This window comes from Lathamus discolor, chromosome 6, assembly GCF_037157495.1.
Source record: "Lathamus discolor isolate bLatDis1 chromosome 6, bLatDis1.hap1, whole genome shotgun sequence".
NCBI classification, from domain to species: domain Eukaryota; kingdom Metazoa; phylum Chordata; class Aves; order Psittaciformes; family Psittacidae; genus Lathamus; species Lathamus discolor.
Genome location: NC_088889.1, coordinates 69322304 through 69340564, shown reverse-complemented (window position 1 = coordinate 69340564; position 18261 = coordinate 69322304). Strand labels below are relative to the sequence as shown.

Below are 18261 nucleotides of genomic sequence, written 5' to 3'. Positions count from 1 at the left end.
ACCTGTAAAACCACGCTTGATTCGCGCTGTATCTAATGCATATTGGATCCCAGAGATGAAATAGCTTTGGGAATTCAGATACTGAATGCATGGATATAACCTTCTCCAGAGTATTTCAGGTTTGTATGTTCATAGAGGTGTCAGGATAAATGCTGACTTTGATGTCTTCTGATTTGCTTTGCTGGAATCTCATCTAGGTTTTTGTGCACAGGATACAGCACAAGAAAATATAAAACTTTTATTTTGATAGTGTTTGAAATAAAAATGACCAAATTTTCTTCTCATTTCTACTGATTCTTCCAAGTCCAGTGATTCAGTGTGAACAGTCAAGGCCAAAGATCAAGAATTAGGGGACTAAAAACCATAATTTATGGGAGTGCGATCATAAATGATGCTAGGGAGATGGACAGTAATGAGACCTATATTCTGTTAGAGCTGAGGTATATGGGTTAAATACCTTTGCTTTTAATGGCATCAGCCTATAGCTGCTTCTTTCCCTTCCAAGCTCAAAGCCTGATGGGTGTTGATGTAAAGTGCAGCACATTCATTTTCTTCTGTGAGGGGCCCCTAAGTATAAAACATGGATTTTGAGGTACAGGTTTGAACCAGTTTCTGAATGTCGTGGTTTTCTCATTTTGTTATTGATAAGACTTTCCAGGGACATAATGTAGTTATCTCAGTTTGATAAGACCATTACTTTCTTGGTTGTGATGCATAGATTACTAAGGGAATACAACTGCTAGAGAATCTATCCTTGTTTTTAAAGAAAGCTGTACTAAATTTGCTTTTGTGTTCTCTTGATATTAGTAAAGAGCAGGCTGGTATATTTAAACATACAATAATATAGATTATATTCTTGTTTAAGTGACAGCCTTCTGGAGAGCTAGTGATACATTCCTCGTCCTTGATTCCTTCTCTGGTCCAGTATTTTTTGTGCTTGCAACAGTTTTTTTTGGCATGTAAATTATTCTCACATTTTATTTGCTAAGTTTCTTCCCTGAAGACACCACACATCAGGACCAATTGCATATGCTCCACAACAGAGATTAGTTGTGTGTTTAAATATATTCCATTTAGAATGGGACTGTGGCACACTGAAATGTAGTTTGTTTCCATTGTTTCAGTTTTGAAAAAATCGTTCTTAGAGTTCATATGGAGGGGATGGACTTCACATACAGTAAATAAAGACTGTATGGTTGGCAGTATAGCTGCAACATGGGATGAAAACTGGCATAAGGAAAAGGAGTTGAATAAAACAGTATGGTAATGAATCGCTGTCTTCTTGGTGTGACTGGAGGCAGGAAGCAGGAGTGCTGAGCTGTTTTATGGGTACACGATGGAGATAACATTCAACTTGTTTAAAGCAGGTGTTAATTGAATGCATGGGAGGAGTGTGAGGGGCTATGAACCTTTGAGTATAAGATTAATCATTAAAAGGTTTATCAGAGGAATTTTTGCAATATGCTGACTTGGTTAGTTTCTTGCGTTGCTAATTGTAGAAGTTTAGTGGTAAAGCTTTTATTCGGTGGCTCAGATCTTAGAAGGTACTTTTTCCCCTGCAGCAGGGAAATCCAAACAAGGCAATTTAATTTAATGCTTGATTGCCAGGTTAATGGAATCACTGCACAACACAGCTGAGCTTGTTTATTCACTTCAAGACAATTTGTGTTTGCCCAGAACAAAGCCATTTTTAATGAAAAAAAGCACTGAAAACGCCTTTTTATTTAGTTTGTGAAATTATTTTCTCTTTTTAAAGTTGCAAATGAGCCACCTATGGTTTTGAATCTTCTACATATATGGACTTGGTGTGTACCATCTGGTTACTTAAGTTGATTTCATATTGTCAGGTGCAGCTGCTTAATCTGAGACTTACTGCCCTTACTTTCATATACGTAACTTGCATTTATAAAGCCATATGGATAAGAGGAAAGAAATTTGAAGCTTAGGTTTTAGTAAATCTTTCTATAATTGCTTTCTTGTATAACCTATTATTTACAAAAGACAATTCAACCTATGATGATTTATCATATCCTTGTGAATAGGAAAAAAAGACTATATTAACGAATGTAAGCTTGTCAAGGGTGGCTTTAATGCTGTTATTGGGGAGATGTCTATATGGCTTTTCGAAGAATCCTCAGTGACGAAGTGCTTAAATAACTACTTCCAAGCATGACTAACTTGGATTGTTTCATTTTCAGATGTTATTTAAGGCTGCATGAATTACATGTCGTTGCATGAGAGTATAAGGCACAAAAAGGTCTTCCCAGCTTCTGACTATAAGGACCTCTCTCATCAGATAGCAGATTACCTTGTCACGATACTTACAACAGTTACAGCATTGGTGAACTGTAGGTAAAACATGACTCGGGTCTTTAGCATGTCCTTCAGGAGCGTTTCTGTTTCATGGTTCAGGTCTATGATGACTACAAGGACAGTCTTGTCACACTCTTAGTTAAAAACAAGGCCATATTCAGTTTAACTCTTAGAAGGACTTGTGACTGAAGCTGGCTTCTGGCAGTACATAGCATTTTTGGTAGCACTTCCTGCTTTTGGCAAGGTTTTTGGATAATCCCAGAGGATTCTGTGGAATTAGGAGAGGAGATGAACAGGAAAGAAGAACTGGAAGTGAAGCCAAAACAGAGCAGAAAGCCAAAGGGCATTCCATGCAGAGCACGGGTTTATCACTATTGATACCAAGTGCAGATTTTTTTCAGATGCTGTGGTTTATAGTATCTTCTACATATGGTAAAAAAAATAGGGCTTTCAAAAATAGCTGAAGAGTAGTATTTTGCTGTTAATTTGCATTTCATGAAAACAGATTAATGTTATTTAGGATTATGTCTCTGGGCTCAGGTAGTAGTCAACACTTCACATTCATTCATGGAGTACAACTCTTTGACTGGAGTTTGCTTGAATTCACTAACTGCAATTTAATTCCTTGAATCCTGCTACAGTGATGACTAAAACGGTGGGTTAGTGTTGAGTGCTGGAGGGAGATAGTTGGACTGCCTTCATAACCATGGGAACTTGGATCACACTTCAGAAGAGCTGAAAAGCAAGTTGAAGCAAGTCATCAAGTTGGGGGCAATATTGGCCTGTTCTTAAAAGTGGGGAGAGAAGGAAATGTCACTGCTTTTGGAAGGAGGCAAATGCCACTGAAAGCAGAATTACAGACATGGTATTGATGGGTATCACATAAGAAGCTGCATCAAATGTTCTTTTTTTTAGGTCCTACTTTATTGTAGAAAATGAAAAAATGTTGCAATAAAAGATTAAAAAAAAAAGGAATTTTTGCTAGGAAATTTTTGTAGTTTCATTGTAAGATAAGACAGTTGGAAGTCCTGAGTGTATATTTATTTGGTTTTCCTTCTTAACTGAGACAATGCAGCTAAAATTAAATGTAGGTGTCTGCAGTTCCTGGCTTTGCAGATGAGGAGGGGAAGACACATAGACAGAATAGTCTTTGTCTTAAAAAGTTAAAATATGACTGGGTTATAGCTTAAAATTCAGATGGATCCAACCCTTATAGAAATACATAGAAATAGATGTTCCTGCATTGTAATGGTAGTGGAATTCCCATCATCTCCTTCCCCCACAGCATCTTCTGCTCCTGCAGTGCTCCCTCAGGAGTGTTGACGTGTTTGTAGACTTCCACAGTACATGAGCTTGCAGGGAATTTCATCAGGTATTTCATGTGAATGGGTTTGTGGAGGGAGGATGTCCTTTCTGTCAGAAGGAGGAGTAACTGTATTAATTGAAATCATCTATGGACTTCAGGAGATCTCAGCTAAGTTGCTGCCAAGCTCTTACCACTCTACCAGGAAGATTTCATGCCATCAGTTCCTAGTTCTTTCAATTCCAGAAAGCCCTGGCAATTGTAATTTGCATTCAGTTGTTATCATTAAAAAAAAAAAAAGTATAAATATATGAATATTACTTTTCCTATTTTTTTCTAGGAAAGCGAAGACCCCTTTAGAAGGATCCCATATACTAAATAAACATAGCTTTATAGAAAATAATTGTAAATCCTCTAAATTGTTTTAAGATAACATAGATCAGAAAATGTCAGCACATGAGCGTTCATTGCTCAGTGTATTTGTGCTATGAGTCACTGCAATTAGTAAATACATGCTGATACATAGTTGCTTAACAGCAAAGTCACAAGACTGATGAAATTACTCCTGTCTAACACATCTTCTGCTCTGCTTGATCATCTTTTGGGATTTTATCACTAGGTTAGAAAGAAATACACTGCTTCTAAATATGTGAGTTGTACCTTGGTACCTACAGATACCTATCTGTCTTTGAAAGATCCCACATTTATCTTGAGAAACTGACTCACAGAAACGGGGAAATTCACATTGCAAAGATTCTTTGAGGTTTATGGCCTTTGGATCCTCTGATTAGAGTCACAATACCATATACTTTAATTTTCTAAGGAATCTTTTAACAAGGTGTAATCCAAAGTGGTTTTAAGTTACAAAAAGTAATTGCAAAGTTAAGCAAGACATAGTAGCTGAAGGCAAAGGTATAGTAGCTTGGGCTACTGACCTGAGGGCTGGAATTAGCAGTACCAAAAGGGAAAAATAAAGACATTCTACTTCCAAACAAGGTAAAGTTAGTCAAGGGTAGCCGTGTCTTTTAGCAGGTCCATTTCAGTGGGCTAAAGATGACAAACTTCTGGGCATGTAAGCTTTTCTTCAGGTCTAAAACAGACAGAAGACTTTTCATTACTAAATGTAAGTTGAAGAACACTTGTTTAAATTTACCATGATGGTTTAGTAGTTTAGACTAACTCTTAAATACAGACAACACCTATGGAGCAGAGGAAGATTTATCAAGGAAAAGCATCATAAAATGTTTGTGTGCTATAGAAAAGAGAGGGATGATTTATCACCTGTGTAACATGGAGGGGTTAACTGGGGAGAGGGAGCACATTATTACAGGCTGTAAAGGCTGTCTCCGTATTGAATCTATGGTTTTTAATATCTATCAGGGTTACTATTTTAATATTCTGGTTTATTCTTTGAAGATTCTAGAACTCCCTTGAAGATAAGAAGGAGGGGAAGTGGCTCAGATGAAGTGGCTATTTGAGAACAGCCCCCCTTGGGTAACCAGGTTCCATATGAACTCATTCAGTGGTTTCAACAGTACTTCCTGCCACCACCACCCTTGTCCGTGCACATGCTTTGCGCAATACATATTGTAAGATGGATGAAGTATACTGCATTCAGGGAATGTAGAATTTATGGTAACGTCCATTCTGTTTAGAGAAGCATGATGGAATAGAGAGATGTTGAAAAGATTTGTCTGTTTCTCAGGCTTGGCCTAATTTTACTCATGGCATGATGGTCAGAAAAGAGTTTGCTTCCAACAGCCAACTTACGCTGAGAGCTCTTTGAAGGCTAGAAAGAGTTTTGAGGAGTGGACAACTTAAACAGATATTTTCTTAGCAGAGGTTGTATTTGTTTAAAGCCTCTATCCAGACTCTTGATTATCCTGTCATGTAGCAATAGTGGATACATGATTGAGGTGGGGGTGGGTTGGTACCTAAAGCAGCTTTGTGCCTGATTTTTGTAAAAATACAATTTGTATTCCTATGGGAGAATCCCTTTTCTGTGTATCCATGGCCACAACAAAAAAGCAGGTTTTCCTGCAGTTAGGACCTATGTGTGTCCAGCAAGCCTGGAATTACCCTGTTCTCTTCTGGGAGTTCCACAGGCTGCCAAGGCAATTGAGATCAATTCTTTGCCCTTCTCAAGAACTTTCTTCCAATGAGCAGGTACAGTTCTACCATTCAACACTAAAACTAAACCAACCAAGCAAGCAAAACGCCCCACAATTGCAAGCTGTTCCTTCCAAGATTAGTATATTAGACCATCTTTACATGCTTGACTGTCATTGTAGTTTTAAATCCCTTCTTCAGAATTGCTTTCTTGCTTAGACGTAAACTCTGAAGAGAGAGTGAATTTAGGAACTGCATTTCTTGTTGAAACCTTTTCCTTGTGCTATGCCCCTTGGTTTTGTTGCTGTGATTCTGGTCCTGCATCCCTTTGTATTTGAGGGGCTACTGACACCTCTGCTTTAGCATAAAATTGAAATGCTTCAAGCCAGGAGCTGAAGTTGACTGCAAAGCTAATGGAAGGTGGCAGGTGCCATCAAGGGATCAACTCATCATGGTGAAGTTAGGACTTTCTTCTTGCCTGTGTGTTCCACTGTGGACAGGTTGTCACTTCCCCTAAGAGGTTGCACTGTGGTGTGGGTACAGCTGAAGTGAACTTACCTTTGCCAGAACTGTAGATACTGATTCTGTGGAAACAGGAAAACCTGCCAAATTTAAGCAGCTGAATAATTTGCATCTAGGGATGGCAAAATCATGATCCTACACCATTGGAACTAGATTTTCCTGAAGTGACATTTCCTTTCATACACCCACTTGATGTGTGTAAGTATCAGGTTGATCTGACTGCTGAATTGGAGGCTGTTCTAAAACCCTCACTCTTTCTGGTTCCATTGCCAGAAATTAGCACTGTCTTCTCTGTTGTATGAAGTGGCTTTTAAAACACTTTAGGCATGTGGGAAATGAAGCTTGTATTCTAAGGGTAAACAAGATTGTAGATACAAAGACCGTTTTGAACTGTATCAGAGTCTTTGTGCTTTGCATGACAAACCAAAGAATGTGAAATGCATGCTGACATAGTGCAGACTTTGTTATTTGGTTTTCCATGCTGAATGTCAAGGGAGTCAACATAGTCTCACAACTGACCTACACCAGTAACCTCTGAGTCTGGGATTTGGAGATTGAATAGATAAAACTAATAGCAGACAGCCGCTGAGCTCCAAAAGAAGAATCCCAGTTTGGGGCTGTCTGAAGAGCATGGAAGTTCGTTGTTGCTGTAAAGCAAATTTCAAGACAGATTTTATTTTTTTTTCTCAGATATTGTGTGTGTTACTAAATATCTCACTAGCAGGAAACCTAACGATTCTCCGTTTAGTCTTTGTTTGCCCTTCTTTGTTTGCTGGGGCTTTGAAGTTGTCTGTAACTGTACATATCATTAGGGGTTTTTTGCTTCTGTTCTACAGCTGTATATTCTTTTGTGATCAGAATAAAATTCTATTAGTATTAGCTTACATGTTAATAAACAGACTAATGTTAATAACCAGGATCTAAGCTTTCTGTTTACTGGCTGGCTGTTTCCTGTAATTGTATTGCTTGCAAAATAATAGCAAAATGCTCAGTCAAAAGGTGAGATGCACGTGTCTTCCTGCAGGCTCTTCTGTGCTTTGCTAGAGCTTCTTGTTTCTTTTTCTTTACTCTATTGATTATGTCTATCGAATATTGAGTTGTTTATTCCCAGTCTTGTCCCCTCCAGTGAAAAGCTTTCAAACATGGTACTGCAGGTGGGGTGAGAGAGAACCTCTATTGCATCAGTGAGAACTCTCCAAGGAATTCAGTATATCCAGATGCTTTGATCCATACAGGGAAATGGGGCTTCTAATTTGAACACCTAAAATATTCTAAACATTTGAACAACTAAATGAACAACTAAAATGTTGGATGGTGCTAATAGCCTGGTATATCCAGTGCACATCCAAATCTGCAGCATAGCACACAGATACTAAAGGTATCCACAACTTTGAGCTCGTATTTAACATGCTGTGTATTTCATAAGCACTCATCTTCAGCTGTCCTGAATGGCAGCTCCTGGGTTAAGAAAGTAATGAAGTAATGAATTTTGCAGTAAAGGTGCTGAGGGAATGGAGTGGCAGGGACAAAGTGCATAACCATATTTTTGCTGCCCTGGGATTCTTGGAGTTACTGCATTTATATCAGGCCATTCCTTGGTGTCACAGTAGCTTCCTTGGTGGCCAACAAGCTATTTCATATTTGCGGTCTATACCCGTCTTATCTAGTAAGTTCTGTTCTGCTCTTCTCCATTCCTCACCTTCCTCATGGTATAGGGATTTCCCAGCAGCATGATAAGGTGTCTTTGTGACCTTTTTATGACAATAGGACTCACAGTGAAGCTGAGACTCCACAGAACAAGTAGTCACTTTGCTCCTGGTCTTTCTGAATTGAGCCCCAACATCCTAAGGCTTAAACAGCCTAGTATTAACACAGCTCCATGGGGCTTAAAAATGCTCTGCTGTTACATTAACAGGCATAAAGGCTTTCACGTTATAGTCTTATGTTGCTTGAGTATATACAGTGAAATATACATTTGGCTAGGTTAAATAATTGCCTGCTCTACAGTGGAAACACTTGGAGCTACATTGTGCTGCTACAGCAGTATTATGAGGATGTGTATAATTTGGTTTTTTTTAGAACAGGATTTTATATTCTCACTAAAAACAAAATATCTAATTTTTTTCATACTGATTGGTGCAATTTGAGACTAATTTGACCTAAGTGGCATTGGAACAGCGTGAAGCCTGTGTGCAGAGCTAGCACAGGGAGCCTGACTAACTACTGTGTTGCTAGAGGCTACGTTTATGTGTGTCCAGGTATATATGGTCAATAAGTAGCTAGAGGATCAGCTCTAAACATTGGAAGCCTGATTACTGCCTGAGCGAAGTCCAAGGGCTGAGGTCAGCTCTTTCTAGCTATATGATTTTTTTGTTGTTGTTGCTGTTCCTTAACTGACAAAAGGCTCAGCTCAACAGCCACTGTGGACTTACCATATGATCTCATCAGCCCCAAGTAATATTTTTGTATCTTTTAAATCTAATTTTAGCTTTAAAGTTTACCTTCTCTGATTATGTTGTTAGTTTAAGTTAATTTTCATATATATCAACTAATTAATTTGTTTTGGTTTGGGGGAAATGAGGAAACCACCTTGAGTGTTCAAAAAGGTTTTATTCCCTTTTTCATGTTCATTGTCAAGATTGATTTATTCTTGTTATGAAACTTGGAGCTAGAGATACTCTTCATAACATGACCTAATGCCTTAAACATCTCTTTGAAACTGTTGATGTTATTTGAGACTGATAGGCACATGCATGGTTTTAATGTTTCATTTGCATTTTTATGCAGAGATTTAATTTTTATTTTCAGGGATGACTGAAATACAATGTTGCATTTGCAAAACTGGACCTGTTTGGAATGCAGAAGGCTTGAATGGAATATGATTAGGGAATAGCTAGGGATGTATTCGCAGACAACTGTATATCTCTATGGAAAAAGAGGAAAGACGAAAAGAAGGAAGAATAACTAACATGAGACTAGGAAAGAAATATGAGTATCCTGTGCCAACTGAGGTTCACAGAGGTTATGTTCATCCAGGAAAAGCTTATACTCCACTTAATCTATATTTTGGGACTGTGCATATTTTCTCTCTACTCCTAGATAGTGAATTTATCCATCTGTGGTTTGAAAGCATTTCTGAAGCAAAGGACTCATGAGAATGGATCAGGTAGTGGCAAGAAATCTGCATTTATACATATCTAATTTTTTAAATGTGCATGCAAAAGAAATACAGACATTTTCTGATCAGAAGACTGTGATTTGGAACTGAAGTCAGGGTATGACTTCTGTGCTCTATTTTCTGCTGAAATTCTTTGTTGTCTTCCAACAATAACCACTAAGCTCTTTCTGAATATAGATTAAAAGCAAATATGCTATTTGGCAACATGAAGTTGCTTGTCATTCTGTCTCGGTCAAAGCATACTAGTGGTTTGGCCTCCAACATCCAGACGGTAGTCTCAGAGGTGTTTTCCACTCTGTGGCTTAGAGTTAGGGTCCCTTTCTGCAATAGCTTCTGACTGATTTGGGGGGTTAGCAATATTTTGCTTCTCTCTCTCATAAGGTTTTATGAGCTGACTTTACATTGGCTGTAATGAGGTAAACATGTGACTGATAAAACAGTCATTCTGTACTGTGAGTCATGCTCTATGTTTTCCCCTCCCTCCACCACCACAATTCCCGTCATAGATGGCCCAGTTATTCTACCTTTCCTACATCCTTCCCTCTATGCTGTCAAATGTTTTTTTCTTGCAGTCACTTATCTCTTTCTAAGCAATGCATTGTGCTTTCAATGGTGGGTTTCTGTTGTGTCTGCTTTTTCCTTCATGCATTACTGAAACTCAACTTCATCCATGAAACCTGTTTGAATCACACACTCACTCCCCAGTTTGGATACATTCTCCTCTTACTTAATGACATCAGTCTTTGATTTCACTTCTAGATTTTCACAACATTGGAATGAAGGAGTTGTAGTACATGGCAATGGGGTTAAGTTTATTATGGCAATGGATATGTTACTGAATCATTTAGGAACAAGGGGTTATTTTAGAAGGAAAAAAAATGAGAGCCAGAGGTAACTTAGGAGTTGGCTAAGCAAGTCTGGATGAGATCATGGGACAAGAATAAGACTTTCTTTGGACATTTTCATGAATAGAAGTGAATTGTAACTATAACTTAAGGAGAATGGATTCAGGGGAAACAAGGAAAACATGGAGTGATTATAAGGAAAACCTCTCTGGTACTTACTGACTTGGAAACTAGTCTACTCTCTGTGCCTTAGAATCTCTATGAACCAAAGTATAATCCCATATTAGAGGGAAAGTGGTATGAATGAGCAAAGACGGGCCTTCCAGACTAATCTTTTATTTCATTATTAATACAGAAGGCAAGAACTTTGCTCATAGTTTGTTAGGGGTGCCTGTTACAATGCAAAATATGAATGCTTGCATTAATCTAACTAGTAGCAGGGGGATACATCTACTGAATTTTATCCTTTCATCCAATCATTACTTGTGCAGTTCACTTCATTAAAGGTTCTAAACAAACATATCCAATGACCACTCCTTTATTCTACAGGAATTCACTGAAATAGAGCTGTCTTTATCAGTACTAGTTTATGTTAAGCCTCCGATAGCAAAGTAAGACACCATTTCACAGCTCAGCCTTAACAAGATGGCCACATGCTGCCAATGTTGAAATAGGACAGAGAGATGAGAGATGAGACACTGGTATAAAATTGTTTTAATTTCACTGCATTGGGATAAAACAGAAAATAAAGGTTTAGGGGCTTTTGTTCTTGTTTGTCCCTTACAGAGGAGTGATGCAGCAATTAATGTTCTAATCTAAAAAGTCGAGTTGAGGTCTCTCGTCTGCCTGATTGGAGCAGGGATCTCAGTTTTGGCCTCCTCTGTTTGGGTTGTTTCTTTATGAATATTTCTCTCTGTTTCTCCTGCCAAATTATTTGCTGGAAATAATATCAACACAAGATATTGAAAGGTGTTATTGGACTCTTGGCTATTGTGGAGTCATAGAAGTGGGATGGAAAGAATTAAGGTTGAAGTCCTTGCACTCCCACACTTTCCCCCCTGGATGATTTAACTATGAGAATTAACAAAGAGTCCAAGGGAGTTGTCTGTGTTGTGGAAAGTTACATTTTTGTATAAACCAACAGGACATTTAATGCTATTTCATAAAAAATTCCAAAACATCTCTATAACATTGCTGTAGCAGTAGCAGAACTGGCAGTTTGAGAGTTGTATCTAAAGCTTGCCAAAGTAAAGGAGGGGAGTGCCCTAAAGCATCTTTTTAATAAAAAATTTCTAGCTGGATTCCAGTTACTGCTTCTAAGCTGCTTTTGTGTCACCTTTTGTTGTGTTTGGTTAGAAGGTAAGCCCACATACATCCTCAGGGTCTCAGAGAATGAGTTGTAGGGAAGAGTCTGGGTCTATATATATATGTTTTGCAGATGAAAAATGGCATTAGCAGAAGACTGAGGTTGTGCACGGTCCATCTGCTGCGCCAAGCAGATAGGGTTTCCCCGAGTACCAGCCATCCTCATGGGAGAGCAGTGATCCACCTCTGCAGCAGATCTGTCTCCTGAAGTCAAGTAGGAGTCATGGACTTAAACAAGGGAACTTCAGATTAGGTATAAGGATTCTTCCCTGTGAGGGTGCTGAGGCGCTGGCACAGGTTGCCAAGAGAAAGCTGTGGCTGCCCCATCCCTGGCAGTGTTCAAGGCCAGGTTGGACAGGGCTTGGATCAACCTGGTCTAGTGGAAGGTGTCTCTGCCCATGGCAGGTGGTTGGAACTGGATGAGCTTTAAGGTCCTCCTTTCCAACCCAAATCATTCTATGATTCTAAATCAAAATGTATATTTACAGACAATTTCATTTCTGTTATTTCCCTTCCAATTTGCCCCACACCTACTTTTCCATTTTCCATGCCCACTGGAGGCTTCTTGTCCCAGTTCTGTGGCTTTTGTGCAGCAGGTCCCAGCCTTCAACTTCACAGCTTCCATCTAAATTTGTTTTCCCTTTTCTTTCTTTCTCACTTATTCTCCATGCACAGTCTCATCTTCCCTTCTTGATTTACTGTCCCTGTTCTCCAGTGCCCTTCAGAGCAAAGCAAGAAATTAGTATTGCAAGACAAGTTTTCTCAGGGAAAGATCAATCTAACTTAATAGTAAGATCATTATATATTCTAATGATACTCAGGAATTGTTGTGCTGTTTTTAACTTGAGACCAAAGTAATTTCTTAGATTGGCACACAGCTTGGAAAACTTCAGGCCAAATGGCTCAATTTTGGCAAATGATAAATAATTGCTATCATTACCCCTGTTAATTATTTCATTACTGTTACACAGCCATCTCTGAAGCAGAGGATGTGGCCTTAGAACAAACAGGAGGCATAAAACCCGGCAGGCATGGGGCCAGGGAAGGAATTACAGGGCAAGGAACAGTTTTGGAAGCTTTTGCTTTTACAGAAATGATAGGAAAGGTTCAAGAGTCCATCAGAGACCCTGAGACCTCAGGACTTGTGCAGGGTAGGGAGCAGAGCAAGGAAGCAGTGCCAACATCAGTGATGCAGAACTCTTAGCAGACATGGCTAGCAGAACTGATCCAGCAGGAAAGCTTTACTCAGACCTCCCAAAAAAGAAAAAGGTAAAATTATGTTTTTCTGTTATGTTTCATGGCTGGAATGTTTAAAAGGTTAAATTCATCTGAGAAGGGTGGCATGACATTTAAAAAGTTTATGAGTTTGCATAGTTGAGCTTTTGTTTTCTCACACTTTATTTCCATTTTTTCTTTTTTTTTTTTTTTTTTCAAAAAACCTCAATCTACCAAAAAAGATGCGTAACTGCTTTTAACTTATCAGTTAAGAATTAGAGATAATGTAGGTGAAGTTGCATATATTAAAGGATCATTTAAACAGCCTGTGGTTCAGTGATGATGGGGGTGGGAGGGGAATGTACCACAGGAGAGGTTCCACTGAGCTTTGAACTGGATCAGATGCTTGAGGGCAATTAAACACACAAGATTTCCCTCTTTAAACAAAGGCACAAAAGGGAGTCTCCCTGTTTTCTGTGCTGTTAATCATCAGGAGGAATGAAGAATGTGTAAATGAAGAAAGAAAAGATGGTGCTATTTAAAGGAAGGACGTTAGACCACAGCAGGATGCCTGCTTGAGTTGCAGCTCAAGAAATAATACGTGCTTGTTATGCTAATAGTCACTATTTTCAATCACATGATTTGCATACAGATAATATCTGTGTTAATTACACACTGCACATAGCCAATAACACACATCTTAGGTTTTGTCCTTAGCATTTTCATTTGTAAAATGAGGCATCACATTAATGAATATTGCAAAGTTTTCAAGTGCAAATAAATACCAAGCTAGATAAGCCCTGAAGATAAGGTCACAGACCAGAGACCTGGATACAAGCAGCTCTGGATTAGTGTCATGTCTCGCACTGAAACATCTGTCCTTGCACCTGATTATAATGGCAATAAAATTAAACAAAAGGGGACATGAATGCATAGTAATGTGATGATGCATTGTAATAATTAACCCCTTGGTGGTTAATTACTTGTGAATATTACTGTGCCTTTCTACCAGAACACAAAGTTAAATGGGTTTATACTGACTTTATGCCACCTGGGGGGGAGGACAAGGTGAGATCTAGCTCTGCGGAATGGTGGAACAGAGTGGGTAGTTTTGAACACATGAATCAGAGCCATGTTTATAGAATCACAGAATGGTTGGTTAGAAAGGACCTTAAAGCTCATCCAGTTCCAATCCCCTGCTATGGGCAGGGACATCTTCCACTAGACGAGGTTGCTCCAAGCCCTGTCCAACCTGGTCTTGAACACTGGGCAAGGATGGGTGAGACACTGGGCAACCTATGCCGGTGTCTCACCACCCTCACAGTAAAGAACTTCTTTCTATTGTCTAGTCTAAATCTCCCCTGTTGGATATATCTTGTAGCTTTGTATCTTGTGACCATAGTATTTCTGACCTTTAGGACTTGTAAACTGGGCCTGAAGGGCAGCTCCACTTACTCTTTCTTCTCTTCCCTCCTTTCCCACACATCTTCTAGATGCTTAGCGTTTCTCATTTCATTATGTCTAACTGAAACTTCCCACTTGTCCTCCTGACCTGCTAGCTTAAATAAAACAAGTAGCTGAGACTGCCTGGCAGTAGAAATGCATGATACCCTATAAAATGTAATGATGTGACAGCTGAGGTTGTGTCATGCTGAATCTGCATTGCATCCAGACCCACTTTATTATCTTCAGATGTGCGTCGGTAAAGCTAGCGTAGCACCAGTTCAGCAATCTCTGACCCATGTTTCATAACACCATGTAGCTGTGCCTTCTGTATTTATAGCTGTATTAATGTTTTTCCTGATAGTATTTTGACACCACTGAGCTGTGCTTTCAGCTTGTTACTTACAATGAAATTTAAAAAACACCCCCAAACACAAACCCACAGTATCTTGGGAAAAGATCTGAGAGTTATTATCTGGCATTCCAGACTAAATATTTAACATAGTTCATAAGGTATATAATAGAAATATTTATCTGTTAGGAAACTCAAAGTATAAAATTTACAAGTCATTACCAGATTAATTTTTCAGGTATCAGATAATGACATCCGGTGTCAGATAATCTGGGCCCTATAAGGCACAGATGTTTGGAATTAGTAGTTTAGTTTCAAAAGAAAACAACTATTAAATGCAATAGCTTGCTGCCACATCAATATCCAGTTGCTATTGCCGTTGGTGTTCCACATCCCACTGCAGCTCACTCAGTGTGTTTCAGTTATCATAGCCTCTATAGCAATTAAAAGGATTTGCTCTTCAAGAGAAATATGAATGGGTTTAATAATTTTGAAGAGGTGCTGCTCACTCAAGTTCACTCAGCATAGGCAGAACTGTGCCCCATCTGAGCACTCAGGTGGGATCTGAAGGAAGTGGTGTTGTACCAGCCCGGTTTGCACCCGTTAAACTTTGCTGTTCCTTCTGCAGATCCTCTGTTTCCCAAGCCCCATACTCTTCTGTGCTGTGACTGCAATAATCTACTGTACCTACATTGACCTTCATCCCTGGTATGGAAACTATGAACTGCATTTTGCCTACTCATGTACTTACTGCAGTCTCTGCTCTGAGTAACCTGCTGTGGGGATGAACCATATGTCCCTCACCAATAGGCTCATGGTCACTACCATTATCCTGAGGTAGCTTCTGCTGAGCATGTGTGCAAGGACAGAGATTTAGGTAGCATTAAGCTAGCAGAGTCATAGATTCAGAGAGTCATTTAGGTTAGAAAAGACTTCTAAGGTTGTGGAGTGCAACTGATACTCAAATCATCATTGCTCAGGAGCACAGGCAAAAATGGCAAACCCAATTGGAACACTGTGGAGTCTGAACGTGTCAACTGCCATCTTGTCCTTCTGGTGGAAGAAAAGCAGAATATTTCACCCTTAGGCTCTCTGTATTTGCACAGGAAGTCTCTCAAAGTGAGTAAATTTTGAGCAATGGAAAATAAGTTTTCAGTTTAGTGACACTGCAACTAAAATGTTGACCTTTTGATACCAGCTGGTCTACCAGCTGAAGTTTCCTCCAGTGAAGCTCCCATAATAAGGTTAAACTAACATAAGGTATGATAACTACCTGAAATGTATGCTGCAATACTCTAATCTAGAGGACCATTAGTCTTCTCTGGTGATCTACAGCTACAATTTTATTAGGGCTTAGTGAAGGTCAGAAGTTCATGTGGGCAAGTTGCTTGCCACAGGTGTTTGAGATAAGGATTTCATGGAGGACATGTTTCTCATCAGCTGCAGTTTTGAAATACTAGTTTAAAGTCAGTGTTTTAGCTGAGAAGCTTGGGGGTTTCTTACTGCTTAATTAAGAATTTCTTTCTCAGAATGAGCAAAAATATTAGTCCATAATAGTTACTATAGCTGCTGGCATTATTCACAAAACCAGAAAATGTAGAGCTAAGAAAGACTTATACAGAAGTATGCACTAGTTAGACCTGCTCTCTTTTAGGTACCTGGTTTGATTCAGTTACCTTTTGTGTTAGGAAGATTATACATTTAAGAAAACTTAACCAGACGTGGGTAACAATGGTAGAAAGGGGGAATGTGAAACTCTGTATTGCATTAATAGTCTCCTGTGATTCGGAAGCGGTAAGTTAGTCTACTTGACAGACAATAAAAGTAAGAATAAGAAAAAAGCATTTAACATGGGAAAGGATGTTTAAAAGAGTGCGAAGATTTTGCAAGGTAATCTGAGAAAGGTATGTTGGATGTGGCTTGGAGAAATGTGGTGTAATGGAAGGTGTGCCTGCCTGTGGCAGGGGGTTGGAACTGGATGACCTTTAAGGTCCCTTCCAACCCAAACCAGTCTATCATTCTATTTATGTCTTTTGGCTCAGATATGACCTTTAGAATGTCTTTGTGTTGTACAGGTAAGGTATATCCCTTTGTTTTATTAGAAAAATACAGATGAACTCTCAAAGATAAATCAATATTTGTTGAAGTTGAAAGCTTGCATCTCTGTTTGCTGCTCATTACTCAGTTGAAGAGTTTATGTGGTTTGAATGTTTATAGACTCTGTAATACAAAGGACTTGCAAACACTGATGATTAAGCTATAATGATGCTTTCTTGATTTAATATTTCTACTGAATTAGCATAAATTATTTTACTTATCTAATGGGATATATTAGCTTTTTAACAGCCACGACAGCAATAAACAACTGTAAATGCAGAGATGCATCTAATTAGAGGGAGGCCGAAGCAATTAGATGGGCAAACTCTATTGATTATAGCTGAACTGGGTTTGACTTAAGATATATAGAGTTGACAGCAGTGTTTTTACAGTGGATGCCATGAGATGGTTAATGACTGCTATTGATTCAGCAGTAAGGATTTAGTATTTTGGGGGATGGAGGTGGGAGGGGACTGTAAATGAAGTTTCAGAGGACTTCTCAAAACCATAGTACAACTACTTGGAGAGCTGCTTATACAACCAGAAGTATCAAAGTGCAGATATTATGCTTGGCATATCTTTAAAATCTTCTCTCTTTCTGACTTGTTCTCTACCTCATTGGCCATAAAGAACTTTACTCCTAGGTTATGCATTTGTATAGCTTCTTTCATAGCTGATGTTTCATTTCTCTGCTATGTTGCTTGTTGACAAAGGCATCATGTTAGAAAGCTTAGAAAACTATAAATCATATGTGGACATCAGTCATATATATTCATCCCATTCATTTCAGAGTCCTGAGAAGAAAGCAATCATACCAGCTGCACTGCTTTTATTACTTCATATGTTGAGGATAAAGCTGAAAATCTTAGTGGTGGCAGAGAACAAGAAAGTCTTGTAACAGTGGAGAATTAAATTGTTATTCTATTCAGCAGTTTAGATCAGACGAATTATATTTTTCCCTTTGGTCAGTGGCATATGTGTAAAAATCTGTGATTGGCAATGTTATGCTCTTTGGAAAGAGGACTGACGTTCATGGTTTGGAGAAGGTCATAAGGAAAATTGTATTTAAAACAATGGGAATGATAGTTCATACTTGTGTTTCACTAGATGAAACTGCTTGCATTTTAAGACCAATTTTTTCCATTTCCTATAGATTGTTCTTTCTAAACAGCTGTTTGTCCTCTTAGAGTCTTGTTTATTTGAGTATTTGCTATATCTGAACATACATTTGTAACATTTCTTATTCCAGGAGCTTGAGAATTGGTAATGTGCTTAAATTTAGAAATAAATGTTTGGATCATCTGAGTATAACCCCTGGATTCAGTGTTCATTTTGAATTCCTATCGGATAATAGTGTGCAAGCTGCATCACTGCTCAGCATCCTCTGTTTTTATTGGATTGTCTCCAGTTGTATGCCTTTTTTTTGTTTCTTCACTGCCACTAGAAAGTAGCCATTTGTGTTTATTCGCTCTGATGTCCTTATTCTTTTGAAGTGGCCATAGTGAAAAGTATGCCTCAC

General features: G+C 38.7%; 1 protein-coding gene across 2 annotated transcripts in view; it reads left to right on the top strand.

The window, feature by feature from the left end:
* Positions 1 to 18261, top strand: part of NAV2 (neuron navigator 2) — a 223542-nt gene that overhangs the window by 135433 nt on the left and 69848 nt on the right. The window lies entirely within an intron of this gene.